We start from the raw sequence: 17,023 nt of genomic DNA, 5'->3' as shown, positions 1-17,023 counted from the left end.
GAATTCGTTACATGAAGGTGTAACTGTTGCCATGCCTTCGTTATATAGAGGTCAGGTCGAAAACGCATCGTTTTCAATGAGGCTGGCAATGGGGATTTGAAAAACTTTGTTAAATCCAGGAATTCGTCACATGGAAGTTAGTTACATCCTGGTTCAAATGTAATTGAAATGACTCCTTTTTTCCCATTTTGTGCCTTGCAGACATTGTGCTAACTCAACGCCCGAATTCTTCTCACAGGCAAGGGCAAGACGATTAGGAAGTATTCGAGTCCTTATAATCAGCCGAAGCGCAATGTTTAGCCTCCAATTACGCGAACTTCGTTTAAAACCTTGAGTTGCGTTTGTTGTTGAAAAGCTGCGTACCCATATTTTTCCCATCATCGTGTGCGGCGTAAGGACACGAAGCCCTCGAAAAATGGGGAGGGTGAGGGAAGAGGGGGGGGGGGGGGGATCGAGCCTTTCAGCGCCCACTTTGTTGGCGCCTATGCCATCGAGCTAATTTGAAACGAATCATCCGATCTCAGTGTCTCCCTGTTACTGTTATGACGGGGTCTGGGACATTTCGGTGAAGCACGTTTCGGCGCACGGGCTTTCCGATGCACGGACTACATTTCGATGCGAAAACATTTTGAAGAACAGATATGGTTACTCGTAGTGTGCTCCTAACGTGCCACGATGGAAGAAGACAACGACGGTAGAAAACGACGACGAAGCGTTTGAGTACGCAAGCAGTGCACGTTCAGTTTTCTGGAAACAGCGGTAATACGACAACGCCAGCGGTGCGCTAGCTGTCTCGAGCAGGTCATGTAGAATATATTTGTTGGTACTAGCCACCTACTTCGGTCTGGTTCTTGTATGCCTTATTTGCTTTGAACGTATTGTTGTATTTTGATTTTGGTAAATCATATGTCGTGAATGACTATTTACTGCACTTACTGAATTTTTTTATTATATTAATGCCGCGTTTCAAAAGTTTATCTTACGATTTGTGTCCATTGTTAGGTTTTTCTTTAACACACTTCAAGCATTTCCTATTATAAAGCAGATTTATTTTACTCGTTGCGGCTTATTTCCTATTAAGTTGTGGTTCTTTGGGCAGGGGAGAGATTGCTCTAGATTCACTCAGAAAACATTTTAGAAAACATTAGAAAGAGCAGTTTCTAGCCGTAATATCCTGTAATGTGCGTAATATTCCGTGATTTACTGTGAAATGATATCCTATTATTTCTAGTCGTGAGACTATGTAATTTTCGGAGCCGTTTAACGGGGGAGGAAGAAGGGGGGGGGGGGGGGGAGATGGACTCCATGTGCGAAGGCATTCCTGGCGAAGGCATGCTTTATCGGCGATCAGGCGAGAAATTACGTAATCGTGTTCGCTAATAGTGCTCAAGGCTGCAGGGGTAACTCGCTTGTTTAAAGCATACATGTACGAAAAAAAAAACCCTTTTTTGTAGTTATGTGACCACACAGTTATTCCGTACGCACCAGCCGGACTGGTTAAGTTGCCCACAATTCTTTTTTCATCGAAGCATGATATTTCTGACTAGTGAATCAAAACGTTTAAAAGAGCCATGAAGAGAAAATGCAGGTTGGTTTTATTCGAAAGATTTCGTGTTTTATAGTGCCCCCAGCGCTTGTCCGGATACAAACGGTGCTTTATTCACTGAGAAATTAAACAATTTAGGTTAAAATTTTGATTTTCCCGCTCAATCGTGCGTTTTCGTGGTCCCAAGTGACATCACGGGAACCGACCGCTCTGCAGCCTAGAGTACCTTCATTCACGCATCCGCCGTACAGGGTAGAGACACGTAACGCTGGCGCCGCCATGTTCGGTTGCTCGCTCGCCGCCGAAGCAAGTCATTGTGTCAAAACCGCGCTAAAATTATCGCCGCAACGCGGTTTACTGAAGAAGTTTGAATCGTATTGTCTGTTTCGCGTTGCTAGGTCTCGTGGGAAACGAAAAGAATAACGCGTTGAGCCCGTTGGCCCAATTGCGGCGGCACGGGACCGTTCAAAGGTTGTCTCCACCCTGTAGCGGTGTTGGTTTGTTCCCACGTTTCTTTACGTTCCGTAACCTAGATGGCGCCACCATACCGTGGCAAGCGTTTGGTTTGTTTTTGCCCGCATTTAAACCTGGCTTGTTTTTGTTCTGGGAGAAAATATTCGTTCCCTGAAACAGTACTCGCTCGACAAATGGGGTCACGTAAGACACCGTTGCTTGCGTCAATCGGCCAGTGTCGTCTGAGACAACCCCAAGCCCCATAGTGCTGTGCAGCTAAACCAAAGCATGCTGTGCGCAGTACGAGCAGCAGAACGCATCAGTACTTCTATGTTTACATGTGCTTTCGTAACTTCCACTGTTTGTCCCATCATTCCTATTGCTTTGTAAAGAATGTGCCCTAAATTTAAGCGCAAATCGCTCGTTCGTCTAGTTTGTAAGCTCTACCTAATTTGCGTCTGCTTCTGCCAGCCTCCGCCAATCGCAGAGCTTAGCCCATGTGACATCACAGGTTCTGTTGCGGGAAATGAGCTGGTGGGTCGCATGAATATTCCCGTTTTTCCTAATTATGTAGCTTATTTGAGCGAAGTTTACGTTAAAAGTGGTGTCAGTATGATTCTAACGAGACAATCTTTTGAATGAACCAAACTTGTGTTTTCTCTTCATGGCTCCTTTAAGTTCTAGTTTACAAAAAAAATGCCACAGTGTTTTTTACAAATTTTCTCCCTACACCACTCGTATTTCATGTTTGGTTATGAAGCGTTCCTTGATCCGGGCATCACGACCAGTCTCGTTCAAAGTCAATCTTGTTCGCGAGTCCTCTTCATTCTGTTCGTTGAGACGAGCAGGTAAGGCTGTCTTCACTTTGCGATGTAAAAGGCGAACTTCGCGGCACTGTCCCCAAGGGCGGGTGGAGAAGTTTCCCGTCGCATTGTGCGACGTTCCTTTGTGTAGCACCCCCCCACGGCTTTTTGTTCATTCAGACAGGTTTCAGCGCATCCGACTAAAACCTGACCACAACCGCCGCCAAATCGGCCTAAACGCACCCAACTATGCTGGCAACGCTGTCTTTTTGGCCTCAAAATCTCTCCAACTTTGGTGTGAAAAGTCGAGGGGCTTTGGCCATGCTGACAACGCTGACGACGTTGTTTTGTGCATTTCTTGTTTCTTGTTCGTCTATCCGTGCTTTTGCGGTACCGTTTCAACGGAACGGACGGACGGCTTGCACGCTGTTGTGGTTTGAAATGGCAGCTGTTATTCCAGCTGACGTTCCTAGGGTGCTACCGAGCCTCACGTCAGTCTGCGCCTCAACTTCAAACATTCAGCTTCGACGACACAAAGGCGGAGACTTAGCGAGCTCGATTTCGTGGCCGTCTACGTCGGTGGTGGCGACAAGCTCGTCAGGAGGTAAGTGTTTAGTAATCTGATATTGCGCTTTTTATACCCCGAAGAAAACACACAAGGTGTTGCTGGCTTAAGGGCTCGTGGTAGAAGTGTAGGCTCATTTTAAAGTGGGTAAGCTACGTGCCATATTTCTTGCGAACGCGCACCCGCAAGCATAGCGTCGTGATTTTTTTTTTCTTACGGGCTCATATGCGTAACTGAGCTCGAATCTGCTAGCTATGGTGTCACTATGCTTACTACTGGTGACAGTTATTACACCGAGGTGAACGTTCACAGCCTCAGTAAGCATAACAGGGGTTCTGGGTTGCATGCACAAATGCAAAGCGGGCACAGTTTCGGAGGTATTTATTTCGGTATCTTATGTCATCGAAACGTCGCTCACTGCTTCCATTACAGGGGCTGGTCGAAAATTTCCACTGCAGCCGGTGCACGTGTACGAGTGGCCGACGGGTGAGAGAGACAGACCTACCTCAAGAGACTGCTTGTCGATGCCTTGGGCTAAGGGCGTCACTGTGTTCTCGTTGCGGGTGTAAGTGTAAGTATCTGCGCTTCGCAGTCTGTCTTTCGTAGGGACAGTGCAGTGAAAGTATATTCCTGTTGAGAAGCTGGATTATATAAGCGTGCGTGCGTGTGTGCGTGTGTGTGTGTGTGTGTGTAAAAATACAATTTGCACCTGTTACCACAATTTCTGTTGTAATTTTTTAGGAAACATAATTGAGAATTCCTAGCGCTCGCATGCAGGAGTTAGAAGATGGAATGGATTCCACAGGATACATGCCGCGACTTATTCTGTTCCGGGGAAAGTGAAATGGAGACACTCGATGCTAACAATGAACAAATACTGCGTACCATGTGGTGCACCCACCTAATGCACTCACATTTGGTGCCCAAACATTGGTGTTGAGTGCATTCAAAGCTGCTGTTTCTTTTTTTTTTTTTATCGCTAAGACTGCACTACAGAGGTTGCTGTACATGGTCGTTTTAGAAGTCAGTTATTTATTGCAATTTACTAATGAAATAGCGTTTCGACAAAAATTTCCTCAAGCAATGCAAGTGGGGTTTTAAGATTAAAGGAGCCTCAGGTAATCGAAGAATAGGTACCCATCGCTACTTTTTTGCTGACACGGGGCACTCCTTGACTGGCCCCACATCGCCAGACGAGAATTTTTCTCACATTGCTTATGCCGTAGTCATCATCCTGAGTCTATTTGTGTACACTCCAGAACAGAGGCCTGTCTGCTCCATTTCCGATTTCTCCTATCCTGCTTTATCCAAATCCATCTGTTGCCCATAGGTTTTCCTCTCACACTCATCCACCGAGTGTTCCGTTTTATTCAGGCCTCGCATTTCTTGATTGCAACCTTATAGGTGTGTGGAAGTTTTTATGTAACAAAAGGTGCTTTTAAACGAGTAGTGATGCCAAATTCCTTGATGAAAAATTAATCATAATGTTTGACTTCGATCTCTACGTACAGTGCTCAGCAATTGAAGCGCGATACTCTGAGCGCGTGGCTGCCGTTGCTTGTTGCGCCACAGGTGAGCGCTTGTGAAAGTGAGCTGATGCATTGTGGTATACGATGAGGGTGAGAGCGTTCGTGATGCATGCTTAGTGCATCCGGGAGACAGCCCTTCAGTGTGGGGTTCTTGGCGGCGCCATAGGGGTGCTACATGCCATGGCTTCAAAACGCTGTGCCTGCGTGCTGCGAAGCTGGGCGAGCGGGCACCGCGCGCATTATGAAGAATTTGAATGCACATTTATCGCGATGTGTTATCGTGTCCCGGCGCAGCATGCAGCCGCAGCGTTTTGAAGCCATGGCATGTAGCACCCCTATGGCGCCATCAAGAACCACGCACTGAAGGGCTGTCTCCCAGATGCACTAAGCATGCGTCACAAATGCTCTCACCCTCACCGTATACCATAATGCGTCAGCTCGCTTTCACAAGCGCTCACCTGTAACGCAACAAGCACCGGCAGCCACGCGCTCCGAGTATCGCGTTTCAATCGCCGAGCGCTGTACACGGTCACTGGCCAATTTTTTTGGAATGTCCAATAATTCGAAAGCATCAGTGGCACTGCCATCTACCTGGCTGTGCCAGTGTATAATGACGTCTGAAATTTCATACGGTGAAGTTATTCGCCATCTGATTTTTCTGTCTTGTTTGCCGCGACGAGAGGTCCAAAATGGCCGTAATCGCAGCAGCCCCAATTCTGTTCTCTTTATCCCACAGCCTTTAACTGCAATTTTCACGTTCCCTTCCTTCACATGAAGCATTACAAGTTTCTCCGTTGTGGGTTACTACCAGTGAGATTGCGTTATCCGCGCACATTTGTTTTTTCAATTGCTTTCACATTCTCTTTTTTTTATGCTAAGTAACTTCAAATTAACCAATATATTGGTTGCAGCCAACTCTTGCAGCCAACATTGGCTGCAAGAGTTCCACTTTTGGGCAAGGCTTTTGTGGTACGCTTTCTTGCATGGCTTTGGTGTCGTGCTAAAAAACCTACCCCAAGGAACAAGCCATGCAGTGAGGCTTGTAAGTTTGCATGTTGTGCGGCAGAGGCAACTTTTATTTCTGTATTGAAAAGCTTAAAATCAGACCTTGAAGTGAACCAGAGAACAGTAGGCCATTTGCCCTTAGGAGCGCATGGAAAAACAAGTAACGAAGCAGTGCACAGAGGAATGGCCTGAGCGGCATTTCCAGTTCGAGAAGCTCAGAGTAAAATATGTTTTGAGAGGAGGCTGAGAGCAATGGATCGACGTAGGTGGACAGCTAAGGTTTTCAGGTACATATACATGAAAAGCGTGGACACGCAGTGGTTAAGGAGGACTAGATGAAATGCAGAAACAACAGTGGAGAAGCTAAGACAGCCAAAGCAACCAAAAGGAGGCAAGGCAGATAGAAATGAATAAATGGAGAGAAGAAATGGAAGCTAAAACGTCGTTAGAAATGTACAGGGCTGAGAAATTTGACAATAGAAAGGAAAATTTCTACGATAATTCTAAGGGAAGCATTTTGCTTCTCGGGGCTAGGACAGATTGCTTGTGAACTAAGAGCTTTGTGGGAAAGTATACACAAAGTGATGGGGTATGCGCGGTCTGCGGAAAAGAAACAAACTATGCGGCACATAGTGTTTGAATGCGAGGGTATCCATCCAAACCTAGAGGGAAATGTTTGGCTTCCAGAAGCCGCAGGGTTTCAGGGTAGCACAGAGGAAGTCAACTTCAGGGCTGTCGAGGTGACAAAGGGAAGATATTCTAATAGAATGCTGGTGGATGAAAAGCAGACGGGAATATTGCCTAGGACAGCTACCACGTGTAACAGAAAGAATAAGTATTTTGTGCCTAATAAGTTTTTTTTGTGCCTGCCCTAAGAGCAGAGCTAGTACTAAATGTGTGTAAAACACAGGTATATTAGTTGGTTTTTTTTTTTTGGTAAGATGACATGTCATCACCCCGCTACAAAAGGGATACCACTATCAGTTATCATCATCATTATTAATGAGGTGCAAGCCTTATCTGCTCCATGAGGCGAAATATTTAGTGTTATAAGCAGTGAATGGCCCTGATATTTATCAGGTACGCATGGAGCATGGCTTATGAACAAAAGTGTGCTAAAAGGAGAAATAACATAAAAAACGAAAGCAAGTCCTTGGTGGCTCTTACAAGACTGCGTGGCTCAATAACCTCCCATCTGGAGCCATCAGATTGCCTGGTATTTGTCGGAGCTGTTGGGAGACTACATAATTGTGCCTCAATAGCACGCCAGGCGAACCTATCAGTTTACATGATGTTTCTCAAAGGTATTGGAGTTACTAGCACCGTGTCTTGGTATGGAATGTGCTTGACGTCGGGTGTACTGCTAGATTCTGCACCAGCTAACTTTGGTTGACCAGGCAAGTACAATGACAAGACCCAAGTGCAGGAAGCATATAATGCCAGCTGAAGCCACAATGCTTATTTCAAAACCACATAAGCAGACTAAGTGCCCCAAGGAATTTTTGTAAATTATAAATGCTTCAAACAGTAAACAATGTTGCAAATTGAATTAATAGCAAACACTAATCATGAAGAATTTTAATTTTCCCAACTTTAACATAACATATAAATAGACATTTCATTTTGTCTTTAAAATATTTATTGCCTTGGTGGACTTGCTTATTTTACCCATTTTTTAAATGTAAAACTGATGCTTCACTTAATTATTCAATTGCTTTGGTTAAAGTGAAGCAGGAAATTTGTAATGCAAGTTAAAGGTGTCATGGCCATACAACTTTTCATGTGAAACACATATAAACATTTTTTCTTGCATGCTCATGCTCCCAGCGCTGCTGGAGCAGCAAAAAAAGTAAGGAAAGAACGGAAAAAAACACTTTTCAAAAATGAACAAGGGCTGGAGTTAAACAGCTGTATATCATGCTTTTGATGACTGGGGTAAATTGAACAATGCCAACTGTTCAGCTACAAGGTTAGGATAGGTTAGGTATAAAAGAAATTTCATTGCAACACAGCTTTCTAAGGCAATCTGCTTGCCATTTCTTATTTAGAGGGCACCCCTTAAGTGCCCACTTCGCTTCTGTGGTTTCACGTCGCTGTCGGCTTCGGTGTAACCGAATAAAGAGGGCACCAGAGATAAATGAGATAGAGCAAACAGGAAGGTGGAGGAGGAAAGTATGGTGAAAGTGTGAGGGGGAGGGCAGTAAGCAGAGGCCGCGTGAGACATGCTCGGCGGCAGTGATGCACTGTGATAAAACACCAGAGTTGCGCCCGCTGTCGTGTGTTCACTGATGACGCGGTCACTTCTGAGACACAGCAGCTACGCACCGTCACTGAGAAGACTGCAGTTTGCAGTGCGCTCCGATTTTGCATTGGGGGTATCGTAATCTTGAGCAACCTTTTTTTTTTCCCTTTCTTTCTTTACTCTTTTTTTTTTTTTCTTTTGAGAATTATTTCTAGCTCAGTGTTCAGAGAGATTCACAGTATACTAGTTACGTATTATCATGTTTGCGATTTCTTCTAGTGCAGCCAGTGGTGAGCAAATTCAGTGTCAGATATTCTGCTACCAATCGTATCAAAATCACTCTGTACAAACTGCAATGGAGGACAAAACACGCACGGACTGCCGACATAGCTCAGAACATTTATTTTGCATTCCAACTTTTTAAATGCTCCTTTATCTTTATACGCACAGTGGGCAATGGTATCATCATGCTGGACTCCAATGTGCCAGTGTATTTGTCCAACAATGCTCAAACCATAGAAGAAATCATTGTTTCTGAAATAAACCAAACAGAACAAGCTTTTCTTAGTTGAGCGCCAGTTTTCTTGTGTGAGCCATGAATCTGGCGGAAAAGCCAGCTTGTTCCATTTCACACATCTGGAGAATGTAGAAATGTGTGGAAGCTTACCTCAGGTGCCACACACACCTGATTGAACATAGCTTGCAGCATATGGAAAAAACAGTGAAAACATGTCTGTTACTGGTGGCTGGTCACAGAAAAGAACGAATAAATGCCGGACTTTTTTGAAAGACAACTCTAGCAGCAAGCCACACGGTCCGCAAAAGCAGCGCGACACAGGACAGTGAGCGTGCTCACCCACTGAAAGACAGCATAACTAAATAAAAATACCTTGTATGCATTAAAATTTTCTGCCAATCCATTATGGTGACACAATTGCTACAAGAGCATTCTCATTGCACCATAATTTGCAACAGCGAATTTTGTGTTTTGTGGATGAATACCATGCTACTTTGGCTTTGTTTTTAAGCTTAATGAGTACCCAAAATCGCAATAATTGTAAGTGGCCTTTTAATTTAGCGAAATGTCGATGCTCGTCTGGTAACATTGATGTAAACAAACTTCCAAGATGGCGGCGCCCATGTCTGTTTGCGGCAAGTGAGTTATCGAACTCAAATACTGCTTAATAATTATTTACGGTCTATATTACGAGGTTTTCGAGCTTAAGTGACGCACCCGAAGCCCAAATAGCTTCGAAGCCTAGCGATTCTCTATTGTTAAGCTGTGTATAGTACAAATACCAGTGGAATCGGCCGACCTGCTTACCGGCGTTGTTGCACGTCCCGTGGCTGTAACTTGGTTGCTTCATTGCTTGCGGCTGTGCCGTTGTTTTTATAGTACTCCTTTGATGTTCAGGCATGATTTGCAGTGAATGAAACCTGCCTGGTTGCATCGATATTGTTGAAAACCGCGAAGAATGACCGTTACGATTTGCCGATCTTCGCTTCGAGAACTTGTGACGATGCGATGACGATTGGATGTCTTGTGAGTGAGAGAGTGCGAATCAGTCAGTGATCGAACATTCTTTTGAAAACATTTAAATGTGATGAAATCTGATTTTTATGAGGTTGAAATTTACGGGTAAATTTGTCCGCGGTAAGGCGAGGGCGACGCTCACAAATGTTGCACACATCGGTGGCGCAGCTGCGTGTATTGCGGACGTTCAATGGGAATGCGTAGCGAAAATTAGAAGTTGATTAAACACTGAAAGCGTGCATAATAACCGAACATAATAGACAGGACGGGATTGCAATAGACGTTTGCATGTTTTGGAAAATGTAGTGAGCACCTTGCTTACACGTTGGTTGACTTCGATGGCCAAACAATTATGGTGGTTTTTGCTTCAGCTGTCAAATATTACCCCACAATGGAGTAAGCTCGAATGCTATCCCCATACACTGCAGGGTGTCGTTACGTTCTAAATGTCCATGCAATGCATCCAGTACTGTGGGCCCACTGTCGCTCAGCTGAATGCTGGGGAGTGCCACATTTTATCAGAAATGTGATGTGTGCCTGACTGTATCAAAATTTGCCCGGATCCACAGTACAAACGTCAGGAGTTCCTCCACCACAATTTAATCTGGCTGGTGTTGTAGTGGCCAAGGCCAAAAGGCATTGGCTAAGAAGCTATACACAAGTTTATGCATCTTGCCTATGCCACTAGTGCGTATGTATACAAAATATGCGGGCACGCATATATGCATACACCAGCATATATGCTTACAGAATGCAATGCATGCTAGATGAAAAAAATTTGTTTACCTTATGTCAATTGATGTGGTAGTGCTTGAACCGACACTAAGCACTGCTTAGTGACTGTTACTTATGTTGTTCTGTGTGACTAGTACAGCCACTATTCTGGGTTCGACAGTGCATGATTACCTTGGCATTGTTTATGCTGTGAAGTTCTAAAGCGTGTGGCTAAGGCGTGCTGCTGAATACAAGGTCGCGGGTTCGATTCCCGGCCACGGCAGCCGCTTTTCTAATCGAGGCGGAAAGCAAAATCGCCCGTGTGTACGAGGTTGCGGCGCACGTTAAAGATCCCCAGGTGGTCAAAATTAATCTGGAGCCCTCCACTATGGTGTGCCTCATCACCTGCGTTGCGTCGGCGCATTAAACCCTACAATCAATCAATCAAGTTCTAAAAGCGTGATGATGAACACAATATCAGCTGAATTGCATGGCCTGTTTCTTTGAAACTATTGGAGGGTAGAAGAGAAAATGTTTGGGCATGTTGGTTCATACTCACACGAGAAACATAGTGCAGTAAAAACACAAGTCGAGGACGGGACAAGTGCAAAGTTTCAACAAATTCTTTATTGCAGGACCAGCGCATATAAACACATCTGGCTCGTAAGAGGAGAAAAGGAAAAGGAAAGAAAAACAAACAGGAATAGATGAGAGACGAAAACCGCAAGTGCAGGACGAGAAAACAAAATGTACAAACCACATACAGACATCTGGCCGCTAGAGAAACGCTACTTTTTGCGCACTACTTGCCACGAATGGGGCTCCACCACTCTAGCCAGGCCGTGGCCGACGCTGCAGCGTTCGGGACGCCGACCCCGCGGATTTCAAGTAACGGCTGGCAAAATCTCTGGTTTCACTCGTTGTAGAGCCACGTGTAAGAAGAATTCAAGGGATATCCCATGGGCAGTTGTTGTGGGTGTCGTTTAAAGCTTTGCTTTCCAACAGTTTTTCGTTTTGATGTTTTTCTCTCTTTCACGCCTATTACAAGCCAGATGTGTTTATACATGCTGGTCCTACAGTAAAGCATTTATTGAAAGTTAGCTCCTGTCCCGTCCTCACCCCATCCTTTGCTTCTACTGTGCTGTTTTCTGTGTGGTCTAACATTGTTACTCTTTCTTTTTTTTCTTGCACGCATATTTCGGCAGACTTCACAGGTTGACAAAATGACATGCAATTCAATAAGGTAGGGCACCTAGCAAACCTATACTAAAATTTATCTGTACTACTTGCATCACTGCACACTGTCACAGCCATCACTAACTCGGGGGAGGAGCCGCACTCCACTAATGAGAGGGTGGGGAATGATGAGTGGGATCACGACTGTGCTTACAAGAAGCAGATGTGGTCCTCACTAGTGTAAGAAAGTCGTGGAAGCGTGATGCAGCTTCTTATGTGTGACAGTTACGAACGAGTAGAATGCCGCTGTCTCCCTTCCGCATCATCATTCCTTCTCTCGGTCTTGCCATCTTTGACATGCTGGCCACGTCATCCAGCAAGATGAAGAGCATAACATTGCCCCTTCGAAAGGGGCAGTGTTACGTCACCCATGCCTCATTGACATGGAGCCTCCTTTAAGGAGTGGTGTGTGTTTGCTCATGCATATATGTGAAATTTCGTTGTGCCATGTAATCCTGTAAAAGGAGAAATTGATTTTTTTCTCCTTGCAATCATTTGTCTAACTGTTACTGCCCATTTTTTTGCCAGGACCTGTTACTCCCAGGGAGCCACAAGCCAGGACGCAACAAACTTGGTATAAACTTGGCACCACAGGTGTTATGTTGCTGGAGCCCAACTTCTGTTCATGGTCAGCGGAGTAGGGTGCCTCATCTGTTTGAGCTGCGTGTTAGAGCCAGGACACTTGCGGAGCAAGAAGAAAGTGATTGCTGTGGAGCGATTCAGTGATTTTGTTGCTCATGCCCTGCCAAAGTGCAAAAAGAATAGTTTTGCAAAGAATTATTAACACTGCTAAACTTTTTTCTTTGCGTGCGACATGGCCAGCAGCGACATGGCCAAAGCATTTTTCATTTTGGTTCCTATCGCTTTGGTACGAGGGCATGGCTCAAAAAGATATCCTGAAGATGTACGGTTCTCATGTACGGTTCTCATTGCTGGCCTTGACCGGGGTCAACTGTTGTATACCCAACTTGGCCACTTGTAGGGCTGGCAAGCCACCTTGCGGAAGGTGCTACAAGAGGGGCGCAGCTTATCCGAAAGCGCCACAGCCCCTGAAGAAATTTTTGTCGAGTAGTGCTCCTGCTACTGCAAAACATTATGCTTCCGCGCAAGAATGACGGCGTTGCCACGCTTGAAATATGGCCAAGTTGGAACTGTTTTGCACACACTCAAGCGTTTCCGCATGTGCGCAAACGAGCGTCGTGCCAAAAAAAAGCTTCTCCATGTAAAGACAAAGTTGGTAAAGGTTCTGAACGCTTGAATGAACAGGTATGCTCAAAAATTAATAATGGTAGTCAAGCAGGCAGATATATACCTGTATGGTTTAGTTGTGCACTTTGACTTCTGCATAGGTGAGAATCGGGTCTGGCTGACTGATACTGACTTGTGACTAAGTGCTGAATTCGAGGTGCTGACTGGTGATATACATACCGACTGGAACGGTCGGTACTGATTATTACAGCCACTACATCTTGGGCTGTACAGCCACTACATCTTGGGTCACACTGTGAGAAAAGCGAAGCTGGTGAGGTTGGAGATTATTTAGCCCCTCCTGTCGGGGCGTGCCGCTCCTACACAGCAATTTTTTGGCACACTGGCCCCCATTGTCGCTGGCTGCCATTGATAGGTCACTATCTATGAAGCCAGTCGTGGTTTTAGCCACGGCAAAGTAAAAAAAATCAGCGGAGATGGATAGATCCTGTCTTTCATCCTCTTCAGCTGACTATACACATAATCCACATGGATTGTTTATGTATTGTTGTTGAAGTGCAATTGCAGTATGCTAGAATATAATTTTCAATGGGTACGTGTGCCTTTCATGGCCATTGCTATTGTTTTTGGTGCCTACAGTTTTGTACACCTCAATGTAAGCACACAAATGACGCAAATATATTCGTTAATTGCAGTTCACGAGGATGGCTTGGTGGGCTAGTTGGTGTAGCATCATAAAGGGTTGACAGCGTGTAAACACGACGACTGTCTTCTCTTCCTTGTGCCGTCGTGTTTATGCGCTATCAACCCTTTATGTTAATTGCAGTTGTACGCCTTATAGCATAAAACCTGCATTACAAGTGTATGTCGGTGTATATATTTGTGTGGATTGTTATGAATAAAATTTATTTACTAGTGCGATTCCTTTTCTTGTGTTGCATCTTGTCATTATAGTTTGTATCTGCTTGTCCAAGTGTCAGTTCTACCCGCCGCAGTGGCTCAGTGGCTAAGGTGTTGCGCTGCTGAGCACGAAGTCGCGGGTTCGATTCCCGGCAGCGGCGGCCGCTTTTCTGATTGAGGTGAAAAGCAAAAACGCACGTCTGTACGAGATTTCGGCGCACGTTAAAGATCCCCAGGTGGTCAAAATTAATCTGGAGCCCTCCACTACAGTGCACCTCATCGCCTGCATTGCATCGCCGTGTTAAACCCTAAAATCAATCAATCAACCAAGTGTCAATTCAACAAGTAACTTTGACGGCCAGGTCCTGCTGAACAGAATGAAATGAAAATATGGTAGCAAAGCAAGCCATAAATCCTACTTTATTTTTCACTAAGTGCAGACAAAATTTTTACTGAAGAGTTGTCAGTTCGTCTGTGTACACTAGCTGGCAGGAAAGGCCTCCACGGCACTATTACAAATTTAAAAGTTCCCAGTCGTAACATGGATGGGAAAATGTTTAGAGGTGGCACAACTTTTCACTGTGACCGATAGCATTATCTACCTGTCTGCTCTTACCTGAAATGGCAATATCTGGTGTACACCATGGTTTCCTCACTGTTGAAAGAAATACCCTAAATCCTGAAGGGCTGCGATAAAACACCGGGTTTTCAAGGGAGCACCAAATTTCTAAGTCAATACAAAATCTGAAAGTAAAGGTCCTCTATTAGTCTAATGTAGTTAAGTGATCTCAACAGCTGAAATACGCATCCTTTTTGCAGGAGGTGGGGAGGGGGCTTTGTTTTACGTGCCGAAGCTGCACATGCTCCTTGAAGGACACCACATTAGGAGCTATGGATCAAGTTGGACCACTTGGGGGCCTTGAAATGTGCAACGAAGTCTCTATACAGAGGTTTTCTTTTCCACCTCTACCAGAAAAATGGCTGCCACAGCTGGGATTGAACCAACGTCTTCGATGATGGCAGCAAAACATCCTAGATGCTGGGCAGTTACAGTGGGTTACCGCAAGACACGCCTGCTTAGGTCGGCTTTATTGCACGACACCTACGCCATGCAAGAAAGCCTAATGCATGCAAAACCTTGCCCAAAGCCAATTTGTTCACTCTGGTGTACATTAGATGAAGTGGAATGTTACCAGTACAGAGTTTATGAGCTGGGAAGAACCATCTACTCAAGAGAACGGCATGAGCAAGACATTGAGTTATTACTTGTTGGCAATGCCTGCAGTAACATCCTGGTCCTAGTAGGCATGCATAGCAAGGGCCTCTTTTGAATGACTGGAAGGACTGCATCCAGTCAAATATATACTGCTATTCACAGCATGTTGAAGAACCGCATCCATGTGTGCCAAATTTTGTTCACTGCTCCGCTGTCTTTTCTTCATCTTTTTTTTTGTACCATTTTCTAATCAGTGCACACACTCTCGTGTTAGGTCGTGATTGCCCAAGTTACCTTTGACCTCAGCTTTCAAAGTTGTTACACTAAACCAATGATATTCATATTCGAACACAATTTATTATATTTGCAGTTACTTTTTCTACTTGCACGTGATTTGCAGTACCGAATTTTATCATTGTACACTTCTAGCAAAAAAGGTGCATCTAATTCCTTTGGAAGACAGTAGTGCATCTAATTCCTTTGGAAGACAATGTTTTTGTTTTCGCAATCTGATGTAGCATGCACAGTCGGCGCTTCATTTTCATTGTTTTCTGTGAACTACATATCCTCCATTATAAAGAAGAGTTTGGAAGTCATTTGACTACAGGAAGTGCAAGTAGGAGCGCTTGAGTGGAGGAAGCACAGCTTGGTCATCGTTCTGATTTGTTTTTTGTTCAGTACGACGACTGTGTGTGACACTGAGCTTCGATATCAGTTGAATTAGTTGGCCTGTCCTACCGCCAGTGGAGCCTGTGGGGCCAATACATTGCACAAGCATGAGGAAATGAAGCCACACAGGCCAGAATCCAGATATATATATATTGTAAGAAAACTGCGCCTCTCTCACAAAGCCATGTTGATTCCTCGAGCTGGGGCTCCCCGCTTTTTCCGCCCCTCCATGTTGGTGGCTGCCCTCTTTGCTGTCGTAGTAAATTGACCACTGGCGATGCTCAGCTCCCTTTTCCCAAGGCTTCAAACCTCTACAAGTACCAGAGTCCGCTTAAGATGAACTCCATGTGCCATGATTAAGACGAACAACACTTTCGTTCACTTGTAACATCCACAACGCAATACCGTCCGCTGAAGACGAATTTCTGGTAAGAGAAATTTTCGCCGTCCCCTCGAGTTTGTCTTAATGTATATATATATAATGCTAACCGTCTCTCCGCACTATCGTCCGCTGCGCATCCTGTGCAGCTACAGCACTCACTAAGTGGGTCCAGATGGACCCTGCTCCTAGTGCCTCCGAAGTATAACAGTACCCTGTCCTTGCCAATCCCTGTGAGAGCATGCGCTACTGTTCAGGGCACACACAGGCTTGAATGACAGCCTTCACTCAACAGCGGGCACAACACTACAAAGTGGGGAACCTAGTGCTCCCGCATAAAAATAATGCAGGTGGAAACGTTATCTGTTGTGTAGTCCTCTAAACATCTTGGCTGTGACTCTTATAAGGCAAAAGCTGTGTCACCAACGGCTACTGCAGACCATTTTTGAAATAAAACTTTTTCCAAGATCATACCCAGGTCACACCGAAATGTGCACAACTTTAAAAAGGTCGCCTCCAGATTAAATCTTCCGACAGTGTTTTCGGTACCTTTAAAGTGTGCCATGCTTTGTACAACAACAACACAAGGAAAGATGCACAAAATTTGTGGTAAGAAGCATGCTAAGCCCCTTGTTAGTTGTGCGATGAGACACCTTTGACTTGACATAAAGCTTTCATTGGCCAAATCAGTGATGTATCAGGGAGCACTTGAAAATGTGCACCTTCGGTAGAAAATTACACTGGCCGTTTGAGTGCAACATTGTAATTGTGCACCCAAGTTCACAAAAAGAAAAATAGTGGAAGAAAGCACGGATGTAATGGCACATAATGTAACAAATGTTTTGTATCAAATGAAAGAACAATTTGTGAGTGAGCCCCCTCTTTATCAATCTACTCCAAGGAATGTGCTCTTGCCAAACACCTGTGACCTTTTTTATGCTTCTTATACCTGATCCTGTGACCTTTTTTTATGCTTCTTATACCCGATCGACATACCCTAAATAAATCGGTTGCAGGTAGCGC

The 17,023-nt window shown here is 44.8% G+C and overlaps 2 long non-coding RNA genes across 2 annotated transcripts; one reads left to right on the top strand and one right to left on the bottom strand.

Annotated features, from left to right (window-relative positions):
- Positions 1-3,187: 3,187 nt before the first annotated feature.
- LOC144169256 (uncharacterized) lies at positions 3,188-12,509 on the top strand. The gene is made up of 3 exons (XR_013322404.1): positions 3,188-3,406; positions 3,800-3,938; positions 12,156-12,509. It is a non-coding gene; the product is annotated as an uncharacterized LOC144169256 (long non-coding RNA).
- LOC144169257 (uncharacterized) lies at positions 8,529-9,480 on the bottom strand. Its single transcript, XR_013322405.1, has 2 exons — positions 8,811-9,480; positions 8,529-8,677 (listed from the first exon to the last, which is right to left on the bottom strand). It is a non-coding gene; the product is annotated as an uncharacterized LOC144169257 (long non-coding RNA).
- Positions 12,510-17,023: the final 4,514 nt, after the last annotated feature.

This window comes from Haemaphysalis longicornis, unplaced genomic scaffold (assembly GCF_048455015.1).
Source record: "Haemaphysalis longicornis isolate Haplotype H1 unplaced genomic scaffold, Haemaphysalis longicornis Haplotype H1 scaffold_2, whole genome shotgun sequence".
In the NCBI taxonomy this organism is placed as follows: Eukaryota; Metazoa; Arthropoda; class Arachnida; order Ixodida; family Ixodidae; genus Haemaphysalis; species Haemaphysalis longicornis.
Note: the sequence above shows the minus strand (reverse complement) of the source record. Positions and strands in the feature narration are given on the sequence as shown.